We start from the raw sequence: 13197 nt of genomic DNA, 5'->3' as shown, positions 1-13197 counted from the left end.
CAGTTTGAATCATCTCAAAGGATGTTGCTGTATTTTCTTATTGTGTTGCGTTATGATGGAGACGGAAGTGGCTTTGCTTTGCACTGAAGTTCCTCACTTCTGGACTGTCAAAGTACTTGAGACATAACCACTTGTGCAATTATAACAATCAGCCTAATTCAGACAACCAGTGTTCTATATTGAATGTTTGCTTTTTTAAGTCAAAACCTAGCCGAGAATTGTAATAAAATGATTTTTGTATGTCCATTCAGAAGAATACCCTACTGGAATACAGGGCTGGTTTTCATAGGAAATTCTGAGGTAGGAAGTGATTGATCCAAGCATTGTTTTTATGGCAGCAATAATACCATCGTCAAGCTATGCCAAAGATAATATGGCTGTACAAGGAAATAAAACTATTCCCATTGAAATACTTTGATAATGTAAATAAGGATGTTTCATACTTTCTAGTTGACAATGTAAACGTCAGCCTACTTGTTCTGACAACCATACCACATGTTGTGTCACACCAACTCCAACCTTAATAATCCATCAAACACCAAGTCAACTTAACCTCTTCTACACCTGGCAATGCGTTCTGGGATATAATAATATAATATATGCCATTTGGCAGACACTTTTATCGAAAGCGATTTACAGTCATGCATGCATCCATTTTATGTATGGGTGGCCCCTGGAATCAAACCCTCAGGTATGGCAGTACAAGCGCCATGCTCTACCACCTGAGCCATACAGGACCAGGATACAGGACCAGGATACAGGATCTGTGGCCACAAGCTGTGAAATCCAGCCAATATTGGCCACACATGGTCACACACAAACACATAACATTCAATGATGACTGTTTTCTTATTTCTGTAAGGTGAAATGTCTTCCTTCTTTTTATGTATGACATGTTGTCATATTTTCAGTTTCCTTTCCAATTTTGTTCACCAAATGTGGGTCCGGCACCAAAACAGTAGCTACCGCAGCCTTAAATACCAAGAGGAATATAGGAAAGTTACTCAGCAACTACAATGATTGTCCCCCAGCTATTTACAAAATCCTAATTCTTGTGCATTATGGGTGAGATGAAGATTGTAGCATAGGAATACAATAGCAGAGTACGAGCTAGGTGGATTACTAGATGGGGATGGAGAAGGTATTGTTCAGACTCAGAGGTTTAAATCCTGCTCCCTCAGGGTTCCATTTTAATAAATTGTGCTAAACAAAAGAAATGGAGGATTTACTTTCTCTTCATTTTTGACCAAATCTGTTCAAGAGCATTTGAAACTACACCCACACTCTCTCTGCCAGTCTGTAGAAACTGTATGTACATGCACACATACACACATACACACACACACAGAGACAAACACACGTCACACACACACAGGAATGATTCCATGCATGTGTGCACCTCACACCATGTGGCAGGAGCTGCCTGCTAGTCCGACACAGACAGACAGAGAGCTGGGCCTACGGCATGACGGACTGTGTGTTATCATCCTCCTGTGTTGTCACTGCCAAAGACAGTACAGAGATGGTGGCAGCTCCTTAAAACTGGGTGAGATGTGGCACCGATGTTCACAGCCCCATCGAGGCAGGAAGAGGAAAAAGAAGAAAAGAAGAAGCCAAAACACAGCTGAGAGAAGTCTACTGTGTGAATAGAATACATCCAATACATCCTCTGCCCAATGCACACTTAAATATGCATGCATATTACCCTGTCTTTCTCTTGCTCTGTCTCTCTCTCTTTCTGTCTTTTGTTCTCTCTCTGTCTCTCTTTCTCGGCCTGTGGAGATCCTGACACTCCATAGGGCAGAATCCCCTCCCAGAGGGCAGCAGGCCCCTGTGGCCTCCATGCTCATTAAACACGAGAGATGTCCCTCTGTCTCCTCAAATTAGGACTGACGCTGCTCTGCTCGGTGACTAACTACAGTCACACTCCAGATGTCAACACTTCATCCAACAGCATAGCAGACAGGAAGAAGCTTGCTGTCACCACGAGTCTAATGGGTGTATATGATTTTATGAGCGACACTCCACATTGACTTACACATTGAGGAAGAAAAGCATCTCATGGTCACCTCAAGCATCCTTGAGGTATTTGTTTAGCACACGTGTTACCATCATTGTAGGCCGTCATTGTAAATAAGAATTTGTTCTTAACTGACTTGCCTAGTTAAATAAAGGTTCAGTTAAAAAAAAAAATATATATATATATATATATATATATATATATATATATATATATATATATATATATATATTGAAAGAATATATATAAACTCAGCAAAAAAGAAACGTCCTCTCACTGTCAACTGTGTTAATTTTCAGCAAACTTAACATGTGTAAATATTTGTATGAACATAACAAGATTCAAAAACTGAGACATAAACTGAACAAGTTCCACAGACATGTGACTAACAGAAATTGAATAATGTGTCCCTGAACAAAGGGGGGGTCAAAATCAAAAGTAAGAGTCAGTATCTGGTGTGGCCACCAGCTGCATTAACTACTGCAGTGCATCTCCTCATGGACTGCCCCAGATTTGCCAGTTTTTGCTGTGAGATGTTACCGCACTCTTCCACAGAGGCACCAGCAAGTTCCCGGACATTTCTGGGGAGAATGGCCCTATCCCTCACACTCCGATCCAACACGTCCCAGACGTGCTCAATGGGATTGAGATCCGAGCTCTTCGCTGGCCATGGCAGAACACTGACGAGCAGTATAGCTGGTGGCATTGTCATGCTGGAGGGTCATGTCAGGATGAGCCTGCAGGAAGGGTACCACATGAGGGAGGAGGATGTCTTCCCTGTAATGCACAGCATTGAGATTGCCTGCAATGACAACAAGCTCAGTCCGATGAAGATTGCCTGCAATGACAACAAGCTCAGTCCGATGAAGATTGCCTGCAATGACAGCAAGCTCAGTCCGATGATGCTGTGACACACCGCCACAGACCATAATGGACCCTCCACCTCCAAATCGATCCCGCTCCAGAGTACAGGCCTCGGTGTAACGCTCATTCCTTCGACGATAAACTCGAATCCGACCATCACCCCTGGTGAGACAAAACCGCGACTCGTCAGTGAAGAGCACTTTTTGCCAGTCCTGTCTGGTCCAGCGACGGTGGGTTTGTACCCATAGGCGACATTGTTGCCAGTGATGTCTGGTGAGGACCTCCCTTACAACAGGCCTACAAGCCCTCAGTCCAGCCTCCCTCAGCCTATTGCGGACAGTCTGAACACTGATGGAGGGATTGTGCGTTCCTGGTGTAACTCGGGGCAGTTGTTGTTGCCATCCTGTACCTGTCCCGCAGGTGTGATGTTTGGATGAACCGATCCTGTGCAGGTGTTGTTACGCGTGGTCTGCCACTGCGAGGATGATCAGCTGTCCGTCCTGTATCCCTGTAGTGCTGTCTTAGGCGTCTCACAGTATGGGCATTGCAATTTATTGCCTTGGCCACATCTGCAGTCCTCATGCCTCCTTGCAGCATGCCTAAGGCACGTTCATGCAGATGAGCAGGGACTCTCGGCATCTTTCTTTTGGTATTTTCAGAGTCAGTAGAAAGGCCTCTTTAGTGTCCTAAGTTTTCATAGCTGTGACCTTAATTGCCTACCGTCTCTAAGCTGTAAGCTATGTTCATTAATTGTTTATGGTTCATTGAACAAGCATGGGAAACAGGGTTTAAACACTTTACAATGAAGATCTGTGAAGTTATTTGGATTTTTACGAATTATCTTTGAAAGACAGGGTCCTGAAAAAGGGAAGTTTCTTTTTTTGCTGAGTTTACAGTACCTAACTAGAGTCATGGGTAGACGTAACATAGTAAAGGTAAATCTGTCTCCCTCCATTAAGTATGATATGTTACATTTCGTATGGTATGTATTAATTTGTGGATGTCAATAATACATTTTGTATGATATGTTACAAATTCCAATTTATTGTGGCTAACCTAGGTGGCTGGCTGGTTACGGTTAAAGGGTAGGTAGCATAAACATAACCACATGTAACATGTGGATTTGCATTAGTATACACATAAAAAGTTCCAATGCCAAGTTACGCCTCACTGTAAAAAAAAAACAACAGTTATTACATAAAACCGATCAGAATTCAGAAAAATGCTGTAGTTGTCACGGTTGTCGTAAGAACGGGACCAAGGCGCAGCGTGTGTAGAGTTCCACATCTTTATTCCAAAGTGAAATTTATCAAAACAAAATATATCAATAAACGAACAACGAAACGTGACTACGTGGTGCACATGCACAAACACAAAACAATATCCCACAAACACAGGTGGGAAAAATAGCTACTTAAATATGATCCCCAATTAGAGGCAATGATTACCAGCTGCCTCTAATTGGGAACCATACCAAAACACCAACATAGAAATTTTAAACTAGAACACCCCCTAGTCACGCCCTGACCTACTACACCATAGAGAAACAAGGGCTCTCTATGGTCAGGGCGTGACAGTACCCCCCCAAAGGTGCTGACTCCGGCCGCAAAACCTGAAACCAAATGGGGGGGGAGGGGTTGGGGGGGGTGACTAGTGTCGGTGGCGGCTCCGGTGCGGGTCGTAGCCCCCCCCAGACCCCAGATCTGACCATGGCGCCGGGCTGAACGCCGTGCCTGGACTGGGCACCGGCGCAGAGGAGGGCTCCAGCCCTTGAACTGGGTTGGACGCCGTGCCTGGACTGGGCATTGGCGCAGAAGAAGGCTTCGGCCATGGAGCTGGGCTGGCCGTCGTGCCTGGACTGGGCACCAGCGCAAAGGAGGGCTCCGGCCATGGAGCTGGGCTGGACGCCGTGCCTGGACTGGGCACCGGCGCAGAGGAAGGCTCCTGCCCTGGAGCGGGACTGGACCCCGTTCCTGGACTGGGCACCTGGCACAGAGGAAGGCTCCGGCCTTGGAGTGGGATTGGACGCCATGTCTGGACTGGGCATCGGCGCAGAGGAAGGCTCTGGCCATGGAGCTGGACTGGATGCCGTGACTGGACTGGCCACCGGCGCAGAGGAAGGCTCCTGCCCTGGAGCAGGACTGGACGCCTTGCCTGGAAGCTCCGGACCGTTGACCGTTGCTGGAGGTTGACCGTCGCTGGAGGTTCCGGACCGTTGATCGTCGTGGGAGGTTCCGGACCGTTCACCGTCGCGGGAGGTTCCGGACCGTTGACCGTCGCTGGAGGTTCCGGACTGTGGACCGTCGCGGGGAATTCCGGACTGTGAACCGTCGTTGGAGGTTCTGGACTGGGAACCGTCGCCAGAAGCTCTGGACTGTTGATGCGCACTGGAGGCCTAGTGCGTGGAGCTGGTACAGGTGGCACCGGACTGGTGACACGCACTTCAGGGAGAGTGCGGGGAGGAGGCACATGACGTACCGGACTGGGGAGACGCATTGGAGTCCTGATGCATGGAGCCGGCACAGGTGGCACCGGACTGTTGACACACACTTCAGGGCTAGTGCGTGGAGCTGGCACAGGACGTACCGGACTGGGGAGGCGCACTGGAGGTCAGATGCATGAAACCGGTGCAGATGGCACCGGACTGGTGTCATGCTTTTCAGCACGCCTGTGCTGCAGCATTCTCATCGCTACCACCTCTCTCCGGAATCTTTCATCAAATTCCTCCTCCGACTCCCAAACAGGCTCTGGCACGCTCTGCTGCTCGACCGCCAGTTCCATGTGCCCCCCCTCCCCAAAAAAATCTTGGGGTATCTGTGGCCGTGGTCCCCGGCGTCATCGCTGTCCTTCCATGGTCCTTGGCGACTCCCGCTAAGGAAAGGTCTCATGTCCTCCCATGATTTCCTCCCATGTCCAAAACACCTTCTCCTCCATGGCACGCTGCTTGGTCCTTGCGTGATGGGATATTCTGTCACGCTTGTCGTAAGAACGGGACCAAGGCACTGCGTGTGTAGAGTTCCACATCTTTATTCCAAAGTGAAACTTAGCAAAACTAAATATATCAATAAACGAACAACGAAACGTGACTACGTGGTGCACATGCACAAACACAAAACAATATCCCACAAACACAGGTGGGAAAAATAGCTACTTAAATATGATCCCCAATTAGAGGCAACGATTACCAGCTACCTCTAATTGGGAACCATACCAAAACACCAACATAGACATTTTTAACTAGAACACCCCCTAGTCACGTCCTGACATACTACACCATAGAGAAACAAGGGCTCTCTATGGTCAGGGCGTGACAGTAGTCATGTTGGAAAATGTTTTTCTGGGGTGTGATGTAATATGGAGGATCTGGCAAGCAGGCCTTTTCCCTATAATGTAAACAGAAATAACTTAAAATATATAACTTAAAATTAAACCAAATAGTTTGCACTCATGACTACTGGTTTCAATAAAATCTTCAGCCAATTTACAAGCAAATAGTTTTTTTTATTTATTTTGACAAATCAACTTGCAAGGTTACAAGCCAACTAGCCTGCTAACGTTAGCCCTACCAGCGTGCTAATGTTACGTTTACACTGAATCAACTTGCAAGGTTACTAGCCAACTAGCCTGCTAACGTTAGCCCTACTAACCTGCTAACATTAGTCCTACCAGCCTGCAAATGTTACATTAGCACTGAATGAGTCACCCAGTTGCTTTCAACACCTAGCTTGCAGCTACATTAAAGTAAACCAACGTTTTGGAAATATATCATGGTATCTAACTGTCACGCCCTGATCTGTTTCATCTGTCCTTGTGCTTGTCTCCACCCCCCTCCACATGTCGCCCATCTTCCCAATTATCCCCCGTGTATTTATACCTGTGTTCTCTGTCTGTTTGTTGCCAGTTCGTCTTGTTGGTCAAGCTTATCAGCGTTTTTCCTGTCAACTCCTGTTTTTCCCAGTCTCTCTTTTTCTCGTCCTCCTGGTTTTTCACCGTTGTCTGTCCTGACCCTGTACCCACCCGCCTAACCACTCTGCCTGTCCCTGACCCTGAGCCTACCTGCCGTCCTGTATCTTTGCTCCACCTTTGGATTACCGACCTCTGCCTGACCTGACCCTGAGCCTGCCTGCCATCCTGTACCTTGGCCTCTACTCTGGATTATCGACCCCTGCCTGACTTGACCTGTCGTTTGCCTGCCACTGTGGTTACAATTAACATTGTTACTTCACAAAGTCTGCACTTGGGTCTTACCTTGATACCTGATACTAACCAGTTATCAAAGAATATTAGCTACATGCACTTATCTTAGCCAGAAAGCTAGCCAGTCAGCTAATGTTAGCTATTTAGCCAACTTGCTATTAGCCTAGCCAGCCTAGCCAACCACCATGGTTATGGTCGGCAAGCTAGAGCCCAACTACAGTAGACCAGCTTGAACAAAACTAACACAACACAACTAAAACATAATCACAGATTAAAAGCGAAGAGAGAGCAGAGATTTACAGATTGATGGCTCGGGCCCATTCGATGGTAAAACTTTTAAAAGAGTGCAGGCTGAGTTAGCTACCAAAGCGAGGGGGAGGTTGGCGCTTCACCAGGCCGAGGGAGAGTCAGGGACATCCAATAGCTATATAGAGAGAAAAATCAAAAGCAGATAGATTCTGCTAAGGTGGAAAAAGTTACAAAACTCCCGTAGTCTACTTCGCAGAGAACATGCCGAAAAGTTGACAAAACAAAAAGGAGAACAGACAAGGTACTACACAATTAGAGCCAGCATGTATGATTTTCTCTTTCGTTTTGAGCCCACGGCAAGATGACACCAGAGCCTGCCGTGCTAACGGGTTCCCACTAGATAAAACAGCCACAAAGTCTGTGAACAGCATGAGATGTGGGTAACGTTAGCGAGCTTGAGCTAGCTACCGCGCTAGCATACAAACTCGGTAGCACTGAGTAGATCCTCCATATGACGTTGAGAAATAGTTAATTGTGGGTAGTTAAGAAGATATCCAGAAACAATTTAATAAATATGTAATAACCCAAAAACATAACTATGTTTGTATAGGTAACCAGATCATGGCTACAACTAAGTTACTAAGTCTTTGACCACACTGTGTTGTTACATTGATGTCATTCATACTACCCTTTAAGGTTAGAATTAAGATTAGGGTAGGAGTTACGTTAAAGGGTTAAGGTTATCATTAGGGGAAGGGTTAGCTAAGTAGTTGCAAAGTAGCTAAAAATTAGTAAGTAGTTGCAAAGTTGTTAACTAGCTAAAGTTGTCTGTGATGAGATTCGAATATGCAACCTTCGGGTTGCTAGATATTCACGTTATACACCCAACCATCCACCATGACCAACCAATCTCCTTTTGTTTTTGCCTTGAGTAACTTTCTGTCTTATGTTACGATACCAAACATAACACATCATACTAATTTAAGTAACCCAAATTTACATTTACTATTTAACGTCTAGTCTATGAGACCAGGCTGGTGTTACCCTCAAATAACATTAGGGTTCAGTGAATATAAACTATGAGCAAGAAAAAGGAAGATGAAGAATGTCTACAACACAAGTGCCTCTTCCTGATTCCACTCGGCTGTGTGCGGTTAGTCACAGATTGTGTCTAGAAATAACAGGCAGAGCCGATCACGCTCCTCTCAGCAACACATACACGGTCTGGTCTGTCTGTCTCAAACGGTGTCATGGCTCTGTTCAGAGCAGCCTACGTACTTACATTGAGCGTTCTTGGCTCAGTTCCATCATTTCCACTCAAACATTACATTTTCTTGGGGTGAAAAAAAATCTGAAAAACTTGGAGGTTTATCCAACTGGCCTGTGATCTCCTTGTGACTGATGTTCCAAGAACTCTGTCTTTCATGTGTTTTCTCAAACATGAATAGTCAGAATTGTCAAAACATTTAAGCAATCCATGCTATATAATGTAATAAAGTATTACATAGCAACAAATCTTTATCTGGTGCTAACATCGTGTGTCCAAACCCAATATACGACTCCATCTATGTTCTGCCAGAGAGACCTCTCCTTGCCATGTAGCCATACTGTATTGACTTAAACCACCTCAAAGAATACTGCAGCATATGTTGCACATTTCTCCTTTTAAATTCTACTCTAATGCTGTTTCCACATTGGTGTTCCAGTCCAACTCAAGCTGTTTCATTTTACCACACTGCATGATGGGAGTGAGACAGAGTGAGACAGATGTCCTGCCAACAGGCATTCTGGGTACAGAGCTCATATTTTGGAAACCATGCAAAGCTGCTGCTCTCTGGGTCTGCCTTTGATTTGCATATATTTGCCTTCCAGAATTGGAAGGACCACAACAAGGTGTTCTGCCTTATGGGTGAAGAGATGCTTCATGGGAGAGCCTACATGTCACGGATCCCTCGGGAACTTTCATTGCGCACACCTTGCCCCTATTCCCACTGATTGTATTTGTAAACTCAGCAACAACAAAAAAAAACATACCTTTTTCAGGATCTTGTTTTCCAAATAAATCCAAATAACTTCACAGATCTTCATTGTAAAGGGTTTAAACACTGTTTCCCACGCTAGTTCAATGAATCATAAACAATTAATGAACATGCACCTGTGGAACGGTCGTTAAGACACTAACAGCTTAGAGACGGTAGGCAATTAAGGTCACAGCTATGAAAACTTAGGACACTAAAGAGGCCTTTCTACTGACTCTGAAAAACACCAAAAGAAAGATGCCCAGGGTCCCTGCTCATCTGCTTGAACGTGCCTTAGGCATGCTGCAAGGAGGCATGACACCTGCGGGACAGGTACAGGATGGCAACAGACTGTCTGCAATAGGTTGAGAGAGGCTGGACTGAGGGCTTGTAGGCCTGTTGTAAGGCAGGTCCTCACCAGACATCACCGGCAACAACGTCGCCTATGGGCACAAACCCACCGTCACTGGACCAGACAGGACTGGCAAAAAAGGCTCTTCACTGACAAGTCGCGGTTTTGTCTCACCAGGGGTGATGGTCGGATTCTGGTTTTATCGTCGAAGGAATGAGCGTTACACCGAGGCCTGTACTCTGGAGCGAGATCAATTTGGAGGTGGAGGGTACATTATGGTCTGTGGCGGTGTGTCACAGCATCATCGGACTGAGCTTGTTGTCATTGCAGGCAATCTCAATGCTGTGCATTACAGGGAAGACATCCTCCTCCCTCATGTGGTACCCTTCCTGCAGGCACATCCTGACATGACCCTCCAGCATGACAATGCCACCAGCCATACTGCTCGTTCTGTGTGTGATTTCCTGCAAGACAGGAATATCAGTGTTCTGCCATGGCCAGTGAAGAGTCCGGATCGCAATCCCATTGAGCACGTCTGGGACCTGTTGGATCGGAGGGTGAGGGCTAGGGCCATTCCCCCCAGAAATGTCCGGGAACTTGCAGGAGCCTTGGTGGAAGAGTGGGGTAACATCTCACAGCAAAAACTGGTAAATCTGGGGCAGTCCATGAGGAGGAGATGCACTGCAGTAGTTAATGCAGCTGGTGGCCACACCAGATACTGACTGTCACTTTTGATTTTGACCCCCCCCTTTGTTCAGGGACACATTATTCCATTTCTGTTAGTCACATGTCTGTGGAACTTGTTCAGTTTATGTCTCAGTTGTTGAATCTTGTTATGTTCATACAAATATTTACACATGTTAAGTTTGCTGAAAATTAACACAGTTGACAATGAGAGGACGCTTCTTTTTTTGCTGAGTTGATATATGTCCTTTGTTTACCATGGTGCTGTCAATTATTGTTACAATGTCCGTTGGTGCGTGTGACTACCTGTGCTGTGTGTTTGGGCTTTCGTGCCATTGTGGATTGAGCAGGTGATTACGGGTCTCGTCCCGTGTGATAATCATTGTGCACTAGTGTTATCTATTCAAGGTACTCCTCGCTCTTTTGTTTGGGTTTCAACCCTGTGTTTTTGTTACTTGTTTGTTTGGTCTTCGTCCCGTGCCTTTACACGGCACGCCGTAATTTGGTGCCTAATAAAAACAACTATTACGCATTCCTGCGCCTGTCTCCCCAATCATTTATATCAGCGTGACACTATATCTCTGGAATACTACAACTGACAAAGTTTGTGAGGGTTCATACGCCATGACACCTGCAAAGTATGTTGCGCTCTAACCTTATTGCAGGACAATATGCTACTGGCCAATATTCCTGAGCTTGTCATTCATACAAGTCTGCATCATGTAAAGAGACCAGGGGCTCTATTCAATCTGCATTGCGGAAATTCTGCTTTACAGCGTGATTCAAATTTAAAGGCAATGTTCTCGCTTTAGTGGAGACCACATTCACGGTAAAAGTTGCATATGTTGGCTCAATCTGAAACGACCTTTACATTTCTATTGAGGAATCTGCAACGCTTCAGCCATACAGACTGAATAGAGCCCCAAGTCATGAGATCATTGGGTGCTAAAGTAGGCTATCATTTATTTTTTACATTCACTTTACATTTTGTTTTGCCTAGCTATATCCAAGCTCATTTGATTTGACTTTGCTTACATCTGATTTTGCCTTTAACTATTTGCAACTTCCCTCACCCCATCAGAAGATCATGTATTTTGTGAATGTGCTCTGTTGTGTTCAGTGGGGATTTATTTTAGCTTTGATCACCATGGAGATTTGGGTGTGATGGGGTGAGATTGTGTTCAGGGGTCCAGGGGGAGAAGAGAGGAGAGAAGAGGAGGAGAGAGGAGAGAGGAGGGAAGGAGAGGAAGGGAGAGGACATGAGAGGAGGAGGAGAAAGGAGGAGAGGAGGAGAAATGGGAGAGGAGAGGAAGGGAGAGGAGTAGAGGGGAAAGGAGGGGAGAGGAGACACCCTCCAGCTGCTTTGGCCTTTGTACCCATCTGACTCTGCTCCTCTCTGGGGATGGGACACAGTCTCTGAGCTCTCAAGGGGATTCAGGATGGTAGGAGCAGTGGGCTGTGAGGAATAGAGCGGGAGGACACAGGCAGTGTGTGTTTGAATGTGTGTGTGTGTGTGTGTGTGTGTGTGTGTGTGTGTGTGTGTGTGTGTGTGTGTGTGTGTGTGTGTGTGTGTGTGTGTGTGTGTGTGTGTGTGTGTGTGTGTGTGTGTGTGTGTGTGTGTGTGTGTGTGTGTGTGTGTGTGTGTGTGTGTGTGTGTGTGTGTGTGTGTGTGTGTGGTGTAATTCCAGGGATGCGTTCTGCTGATACACTCCTTTTGGGAGATTCCCTTCTTTGCTGTGTCAGCAGACTGTCAGAGTCTTAAAAGACAGCCGAAGCTCCAGTGAGGCCTCTGGCCTCCTGTATGTGTGCACTGGCTTGCTTCTGTGTGTGGAAACGGAGAATGATTTGTTAAGAAGAAAAGAAACCACAATTCCCCCATTGACAACCATACATAATTGAGGTATAAGTTAACCATGCTTAGCCATGTGTGCATATGGAAGGTAGGCAGGCAGACAAAAAGCCCAGTGTAACTGCAGCGGCTCAGGGAAACCCTTCCCCCTAGAACCTGATTGTCCATATAAGGCAAGGAGCAGCCCGAGCACTGTGATTTGCTGGCTTACGGACACAGTGAGGGAGGAGGGGAAGGTTAATGCAGGGGTGTGTGTGTGTGTGTGTGTGTGTGTGTGTGTGTGTGTGTGTGTGTGTGTGTGTGTGTGTGTGTGGTGTGTGTGTGTGTGTGTGTGTGTGTGTGTGTGTGTGTGTGTGTGTGTGTGCATAAATGCGTGTTTGTATTTGTGTTGCGATGAGGGAAGTAGCTGAGGACCAAAAAACAAACATCAATAATAAATTGATGATCAATATAACAGTGTGTACGTATAGTGATAGCAGAAGTTATGTGAAATCAACTCCACCATGTACAGCAGCATGTGGATTTATGGGAATGTGTGTTGACATGCAGTAGTATATATGCGTATGGTATGGCCTAAGTGTATATGGTATGTGTCTGTGTGTGATTCCAGGCCAGAGGGGATTTATGGGGCCTGGGATAGCTATAGAATGCATGATGACAGAGTTATGTAACTGCAGTGGACAATACCTCCATATGATCAGAGATGCTGACTGATGAAAGAGTCCATCAGCCACCTGACAAGGCCATGCTCTATACAATCTCTCTCTCTCTCTCCTTATCTATCTCTTTCTCTCACTGTCTCTCTCTCACTCTCTCTTTCTCTCTCCTCTCTCCCTCTGTTTCTCACTCTATCTCTTTCTCTCTCCTTCCTCCCTCTCTCTCTCTGTCTCTCGCTCTGTTTCTCTCTCTCTGTTTCTCTTTCTCTGTTTCTCTCTCTGTCTCTCTTCTCTCTCTCTCACTCTCT

This window comes from Salmo salar, chromosome 02 (genome assembly GCF_965601325.2).
Source record: "Salmo salar chromosome 02, fSalSal1, whole genome shotgun sequence".
NCBI lineage: Eukaryota > Metazoa > Chordata > Actinopteri > Salmoniformes > Salmonidae > Salmo > Salmo salar.
The sequence above is the reverse complement of the archived record's forward strand: the minus strand, read 5'-3'. Positions refer to the sequence as shown.